The sequence below is a fragment of the Hirundo rustica genome, chromosome 20 (genome assembly GCF_015227805.2).
Source record: "Hirundo rustica isolate bHirRus1 chromosome 20, bHirRus1.pri.v3, whole genome shotgun sequence".
NCBI lineage: Eukaryota > Metazoa > Chordata > Aves > Passeriformes > Hirundinidae > Hirundo > Hirundo rustica.
The window spans coordinates 10,993,583-11,001,786 of record NC_053469.1 but is presented as its reverse complement, the minus strand read 5'-3'; positions in this window follow the sequence as shown (position 1 = coordinate 11,001,786).

Sequence of the window (8,204 nt, the reverse complement as noted above, 5' to 3'; positions counted from 1 at the left end):
AGCTGGATCCTTTAGCAAGGCACCTAAAGCCTTCCTACATGATGAGGTGAGGGTAGGAGACAGTGGCAGCCAGGCAGGCTTCCAGCACCAGTCTGGGGCTCAAACCAGCCCTCAGAGGCTGAGCAGGCTCCTGCCATGGGAAGGCAGAGGTGTGGGATATTCCACAGGCTGCAGGTGGGTATCTGCTCCACCATAGACCTCCAGAGGTTTCAGGAGCACAGCTGCCTCTTCATGGTTATCCCCACAGGCTGCAGGTAATCTCTGTTCTGGCACCTGGAGCACATCCTCCCTCCCTCTCCACTGAAATGGGATCTGCAGGGCTGTGCAGTCATTTTTAACCTTTCTTAAATACATTGTCCCAGAGGACCCTTCATTCACTCAGCTTTGGGTGGTGATGGTGAGTCCAACACAGGGACAGCTTCTGCTGCTTTCTCACTAAGGCACTCTACAGACCCTCACTGCCCACACCTGGCCACTGCAGTCCCAAGGACACCATGTCCCCCTGGCAGGATGGGGAGCGGACTAGAGCACGAGGGGGATGCACTGGGAGGGGGTTGTGGATGCTCATCCATAGCAGCCTCTGCCCAGCTCCTGTCTGGTTGATACACACCAGGCAGGACCATGTCTGTCCCGACAGAAGCTTCGCACACCTGGGTTGATGTCAGCTCTCCTGAGGACTCGCCAACTTGGGCGGCTACTCCAGCACCTGGTGCAAGGGAGTTTGAGATCTGGACCTCACTGTCTGCTCCTCAGAAATGAGATGAGCGGCTGCTGAGTGCCTCTGGCAAGCTGCCTGCACCCCCAGGTGCCGGCTTTTACACTCGTGTACTGTTTCTCTGCTGAGGGTTTAACTTCAGCCCTTCCCAAGGACTTTGAGCAGAAAGAAATTGCCCCAGTAAAGAAACCTTTTCCCCACAACAGGGTGATGTCTCCCTGCAGCACCTGTCAGTAGCCCATGAAAGCATGATTATTCTTCCATCTCACAAAAACTGAAATTCACCTGAAACTGGAAAATTTGCACTCAGTAGCTTCATCCAAGTCACCTGCTGAAACCTGAGAGCAGGAGGGGGGACAAGCATCCTTCCCACGCTCCCCTTGGGCAGGGCCCTATCCCTGCAGACACAGAGGAGCACCTGGAGGTCGCTGCCAGTTTCCTTGAATAAACCCGAATAGGTTTTTCTTTTCCTTTTGTCCTAGGAACAAAGCACAAATGTATCCTAAAAGGGCAGGGCCATGGCCTTGAGTGAACCATTAGCAGCCCTGAAGGCCTGAGATCATCCCTGAACACAGCTATTCTCTATCTCCTTTCCCCTCACGGTGACTCAATCATCTCTATTTCAGCCTCAGGGACGCATTTAACTGGTGCCATCCCAGGTGAGGGTCCTGACTGCTCTCTTGGCCTGAAGCAGAGAACATTTGTCATGGGACCTTTTCTTCAAAATATTTTGTAGATCAGAACATAGAATGGTTTGAGTTGCAGAAGACCTTAAAGGCCATCTCCTTCTACCCCCTACCATGGGCAGGGACACCTTCACTAGCCCAGGTAATTCCAAGACCTCTCCAACCTGTCCTTGGACACTTCCAGGATGGGGTAGCCACAGCTTCTCTGGGCACCCTGTGCCAGGGCATCGCCACCCTCACAGGAAGGGATTTCTTCCCAGTATCCCATTTAACCAGTGAGCCCATTCCCCCTTGTCACTTCTAGACCCTTGTCCCCCGTCCCTCTCCAGCTCTCCTGGAGCCCCTTTAGGCCCTGGAAGGTGCTCTGAGATCTCTCTGGAGCCTTTTCTTCTCCAGGTGAGCACCCCCAGCTCTCCCAGCCTGGCTCCAGAGCAGAGGGGCTCCAGCCCTGGAGCAGGTCCGTGGCCTCCTCTGGACCAGTGTTAGTGAAGGAGGGAGCTGGACTCCAGACAGGACTGTGACTCTGCCCAGCACTGAGTGTGATGTGTGCCATGGGGGCTGTGGAGATGTCCCACATTTGCTTCATGCTGAAACATTCTTCGTGTTTCAGAGGTTTGCACAAAGCCAGCCGACCTGCCTGAAGTGGCCTTAAGAGACATGTGTCTGTTTTGGGACAGGAACAGGTACCTGCAGCCCTGGGGTATGTCTGAGGATGTCCCTCTGCAGCTGCAGAGATCTCTAAGCATCCTTGGAAGCATCCAGCTACACTTCAGTCACATTGGTTTGTAGCATGTGGAGGAGTAGGAAATGAATGAGGCTTCCCATGGCTTTTTGAGATCTTCACAACACATGATTTTCTCACATTCAAGCTGGTGGCATGCCACAATTAGCTCAAAAGTTCAAGATTCTCCTGAAAGACAAAAGTCCAGTTCTGCAGATATGTCCAAAACATGAAAAGTATAACCATGAAAATCTTTGCCGGTCATAAATGTTAGAGGTTTTTCAGTGTCAGGATTTTGGGTTATCTGGCTCCCATCTTTGAGTTCTGAGTTATTTGAGAAAAAGCTCTTAATATTGCTGGGGGGCCCTGGGGTGCACCAGGAATTCAGGAGGCGAGTTCGTACAAAAGGCTTCAGGATGGACAATGGTGGTGAAGTAGGAGGGTTAAATCTGGGGGGAAATGGGTTTAATAATTTGATTAAAGCTGAATGATTTCCTGGCCAGGGTATGATTTAGCTCAACAGTAACAGGTGATTTCACTATAGCTCTACAAAGCTCATCCCTGTTCCTGGGCAGCCCTGTGGAACCTCAGTTTTGCTGGAAGGAGACAAGTCTGACTGCTGGAGGGGTTGCCAGGAGGTGGATGCTGAAGGGGTTGTCTTGGGAAAGCAAGCTCCCAGTGGTGTTTGTCCAAGGTGGAAGCTATCAGGAAAGATCTTCTATCCTTTGCCCAGATGTCAGTGGGTTTGGGTGGGGATCCTGCAGGGTCTGGGCAGCAGGAACAGGGAGGGGTGCTGCCAGGAGGCACCCAGTGCTGAGAGGTAATATGGGAGAGGGAGAGATCCCTCGGCTGAGCCATGGAAAGGCAGCAACTCTCCTGCCCTTGTATTGCACTGGGTCCATTGCTGCCAGCCCCGAAACAGGACTCCAGCAGCCAGTCAGGAGCATTCCAGGCTGCTTCAGGCACCCCACACTCCCCTCCCTGCCACAGTGGTGAGAGATGAATCTGTGCTGTGTGTATGTCTGCCCGTGCCACTGACTGCCTGCACCATCGTTCATTTGAGTGCACCATCACCTATGCATCATGCTGGCATTGCTGTGCTGGACACGAGGGGTTTGTTCCACTACCAGGAGCAGCGACAGCTGGAGGCAGGAATAACAATGGCCTGTGACATCCCCAGTGCCCCCTTCAGAAGGGCTTCTGTACTCCTGTGCCCCCACAGACGACTGGGAGGCCTGGGAGCAATGTGAGCACTGACTTCCCGAGGGCACTGGCAGCTGAGTCCTGGGGCCCCCGGGCGGTGCATTTGGTTTCTGGCTCTGTCAGCAGGATGGCACCGGGAAGTCCTCAGCAGCCAGGAACAAAGGATGCTCTTCCAGTCTGGGTCCAGCATGGGTGGCTTTGAGTCATCTGACCTCCAGCAGACAGCTGGCTGAGGCTGTACCCTGGAATCCCAACAGGCAGGGAAGGATGTGGCTGCCCAGCTAGTGGGAAGAGGGTGGGAAAATGCCATTTGGACTAAGGCTGGGAAGAGAATGCACATCATGTCAGCTAGGGCTGGAGCAAGCCCTGGACTGTAGCAGAGGAAATGGCTCTCCTGAGATTTCTTGCTACATTTTGGGATGTGTGAAAGACTGGAAATGTGCCTGCTGGCTGGAGGGGTATCCTTAGGGCTGTGTACCTTTGCATGGAGGCAGTGACCATCTGTCACAAGAAAAATCCATTACTGGGGCGACAAAATTAACTTTAGGATTGTTAAGACAGCCACTGGATTGACAAAGGACTGCTCCAGGCTGGGGGGGAGATCTGAGCCAGTGTGCTAGGGCTGCTCTCATGGCTCCTGATGGAAAACAGTGGGAAGAGACTGACAAAACCAAGGAGTGCAGATGAGATGTTTTGGTGATGCAGAGTTTCCCCCAGAAGGACTGTTAGGGTGGGGAGAAGAGGGAATGCTGCAGGACAGCTCTTCTTGGTGTTCCCCACCTCACGGGGGGCCTGGGGCGGGGGGACGACACCAGGAAGCTCCATACATGCTGGGAGCCTGGTTTTATTGAAGTCCTGCCAAAGAAGAGGAGAGATCCCTCCATTCCAACAGGCTGAGTTTCCAGTATGAGGTCTTGGATCAAACAAATACAGTTTCCTGCCAAAGATTTGCAGGAGCCCTAGGACAGGACAGGACAACTCCTCCAGCTGCAGTGCTGTGCAGCAGCATGGAGAGACAGAACATTACCACTGGCAAGTGAAACCCTCCATGGGATGCTGGTCCTCAAACTGACTGTCAGCATTAGAGGGAAGATGAATTTGCTCAGTGCAAAATGGGACACCTTCCTATATCCTTTCCTAGAACTCAGGAATGGGGTGCTGGAGCAGCGTCAGCTCACTGGCTTGGGATTTGCTGCTGGAGAGCTGCAGTGGCAATGGGAAGGTGGCTTATGCCCTAAAAGAGATGCTTCTGCCTCCTGAACTGGCTGTAATGGCACATTGCAAGGGTGGGGAATGCTCAGAGCCCTCCTAAAAAGTTTGCTTTTCCCTAACAACTCTAGGGATTTGAGGGAATCTCTAGGCAGAGAATTTTTCTGTGGATCAGCAATGGGAAAGGAGCAAATTCACTGCACAGAAGAGCTGATGGAGAGAAGCCGATACAAACCACAATCTTTCAGGTTACTTGAATTCTCCTTGCAGATCAGTACAATAGCTGAGCACGGAGTAACAGGTTCTGTTTGGAGCTTCCAGGGACACAAATCCCTCATATAGCCAGGTTAGATGTAAATAACTGGGGAATAAGAGACCACTTCACGTCAGAGAGGATGTGGTTTTTGGGGGACAGTGGACAGTAGTGTTTGTACCCACTGAAGGAAGACACCCCCCGTGCCCTACTTCCCCATGCCCTACTTCCCCATGCCCTACTGCCTGTCCTCCTGCCACTCACAGGGACCTTTGCAGCATCCCAAGGCTCTCTTCACTTCAGGCCTCTGGGTGATGAGTAGAAGGGCTGGCAGAAGGGCTCCTCAGCTTCCTCCAACTGTGCCCTGCTTGGTCAGAGCCTTCTGATGCTTTAGTGGGGCTCAGCAGGGACAGCCTGGGTGTCTCAGCCTCCCCCAGGGAGTCCATTCTTGCTGTGGGTCTCCACGGAGTTGTGGTGATGGCGATGGGCTGCTTCAGTGAGCTTGCTGCCCTGAGAGCCAGGCAAGGACTCAACCTCTCCATGGCACAGCTGCTTACTGTGGTCATGGTCTGGTGCTTGTGGGGATGAGATGAGATTGTTCAAAATGTGGTCTCTCACTTGGAATTGGAGCTTGTGAGTAGTGTTGGCCAGTTTAAGAAAAGTGACAAACAGTTCCCTGCTTTATTCCAAGCAGAAGATAATTTTCCCCTCCATCCTCTCAGCTCTGCCCCCACCCCAACTCCATCCCCTCCCTCACACTGAGGATGAGGACCAGCTCCTTGCCACAAGGTGCCCAGGAGGATCCCCATGTGGTGATCCCTTCTTTCTTGTCATGTGCTTTGTTTGTGTTCACCCAACGTGTCCCACAGGCTCAGGTGAGCCTGCAGTGGCTGCATGGAGCCAAGAGGATGTGACCACAACCCTGGGCCTCCTTGTGCCACAGCCACCTCTGTCCTGGGGCCACAGCATAGGGGTCAGATGTTCTGCTGGCAGGTATGATGTCCTGTGCCAGCATCCACAGGCACAGCTTGGGGAGAGGGTTCATCAGGCATTGTGCCAAGGCTGTGGGAACAGGGCTGTCAGTCTGAGGGGCTGCCCAGTGCCTCGATACTTCCCAGCCCTCTGTCCTGGCAGGAGAGAGCTCCTGGCAAGACAACCAGGAGAAACCAGTGGGGCTTTTCTGGAAAACCTTCCTACTTCCTGGCTGATTCAATGCCAGAACAACAGGGATCCCTGCCCATGGACCCCCTCAGGGCTTGCATCACCCAGACACTGTCCTGGGAAACAGGAGACAAAAAAAGGTTTAGAAAGTGAGGTAAGAATAGGGATTTGTACTTGGGTTTGATTTTCCTTCCAGGCAAGGATCCTTGCCAGCAGGGGGATTATAGCCTTGGATACACTGAGATCCTTCCAGACCTTCAATGCCTCTAAGAGGACAAGATCTGGGCTTGAAGCCGAGGCTGGAATACATCAGTGGGCTCCCACTCACAGGATGCAGAGGCCCAGCAGGAGCTGTACTCGGTCAGCAGCTCACTTCTGACTGAGAGAGGTTGTTGCATTCCCTTATGTTTTTACTCTACCAGTGTAAACACTGGTTGGATTTGCAGCTTTGCTGGTCACACTCAAAAGCATCCCAAAATGCCTCACATGTGTGTGTTACATGGCCTTACTCAGTGCTGGGTCTGGTGTGGGAATCCCCCGAAATTCCTGGTCCTTGCTTCCGCTCCAGTCCTGTCTGACTCCAACTTCGTACAGGTGGAGATGTGGGTAAGTGCACCTGAGCAAAAGCATCTTTCTGGCTCCAGGTTCACATATCTCTGCTAGACTGTGGGATACACCCAACAGCAAGACAGGCAGCTGGGAGGTTTTGTGATACCCCAGACAGAATATTGTGACTCCTCCATGCAAGGTGACGAGATAATGGAGAGAGAGTCAGCCCCAGCAGTTAGGGAAGCCTAGACATCTAAGGCGGAGGACTCACCCTACCTGGAGGTCCCTGAGGAAGAAGCACCTCTGGGCTTGCACAGTGGCCTGCATTGGCCCGCACTAGCCAGCACCTGATGTCTCAGCTGAGTCCCAGGGTACGTCAGCTCAGGTCCTGACTGGAGTCACAGAGCCTTGGGGACTGGGAGCAGGTTCCCACTCCTCCATCTGTTTGTGCCTCCAGTGCAGCTCCCAGGCAGAGCTGAGACTGGGAATGGGATTGGGATTGAGAATGGGAATGGGATTGGGATTTGGATTGAGAATGGGTCTGGGGGATTTCTCCCATGGACCACAGCTTGTGGACAGGTGAGCAGCCTCAGCCCAACCTGAGACTAAAGGAACAACTCCCTGCCCATATTCCTTAGTCTATGTTGTAGAGGCAGATGGTGGCTGTGCTCCTTCTGGGAACACCTTTGCAATCTCATGCTCCCCCAAATGTCCTTCTAAGTGCTACAGGGAATAGGCTGGTCTCCAGCCACCCCCTCTCTGTCCTTGCTGGTTCTTGGTCTGGGTGCCTCTGCAAAGGAACCCCACCGGCTTCCAGTGCTCCCTCAGGAGCAGGTCAGAACCTCTGGGACTTCTGCCAGGGCTGAGATCAATGTTGTGCTAGAGCAGCTCGGGAGTGTGTTGTGGGATTGTTTGTGCATTTCTCAGCACTGGCTCGCACTGGGCCAATCCCAAAGCTGTTGTATGCATCTGGATTGAATGGTCCCCTGCACTTGGTGTTGGCTGAGGAGCTCACAGATGGGAGCAGAGAATCCTGTCCCTAACCCCTCCCTTTGGACCCCAGCCTGCTGCAGTGTCTACAGGCTCATTGTGTTCTTCCTGCTATCACCCAGCCACATATGGGAGCTCCAGGGCCGCCCACCAGTGCTCCCAGATGTGCTCATCCATGTTTTACAAAGCCACTGAGCAGCCACGAGTCCCACAGCCAGCAAACCCTGCCTCTCAGAGCCACCAGCAAGTTCCTTCTCCTGCTCCAGTGTCTCCTTTGATCCCTCACTCAACCCTGCAACCCTCACTCAGGTGGCCCCACCTCAGAGGCTTTTGTTGGAAGAGGCAGATTAGAAAACCTCTCTTTTTTGTCTGGGGAAATGGTAGTCCCCTGCACTGCTGGGTAACTAATGCACTCCCCACCTTCTCCTCTTTGTACTCATCCAGTTTTTCCTGGGATTAAGCTCTCTGTGTTTACCCAGGTATGGGATGAGCCAAAGACACCAACACAGTAGGGAGTTGAGGCTCCTGAGCTGGTTTCCCTTTGCCTGGGACATCCATCTCTTCCTCTGGGCTCCTGTTCCATGCTGCAAAGAATGACAGAACCACAGAATGTCTTCAGTGGGAGGGACCCACAAGGATTACAGAATCACAGGATCATTAAGGTTGGAAAATACCTCTAAGGTCATGGAGTCCAAATCCTGTCCCTGCACAGAGACC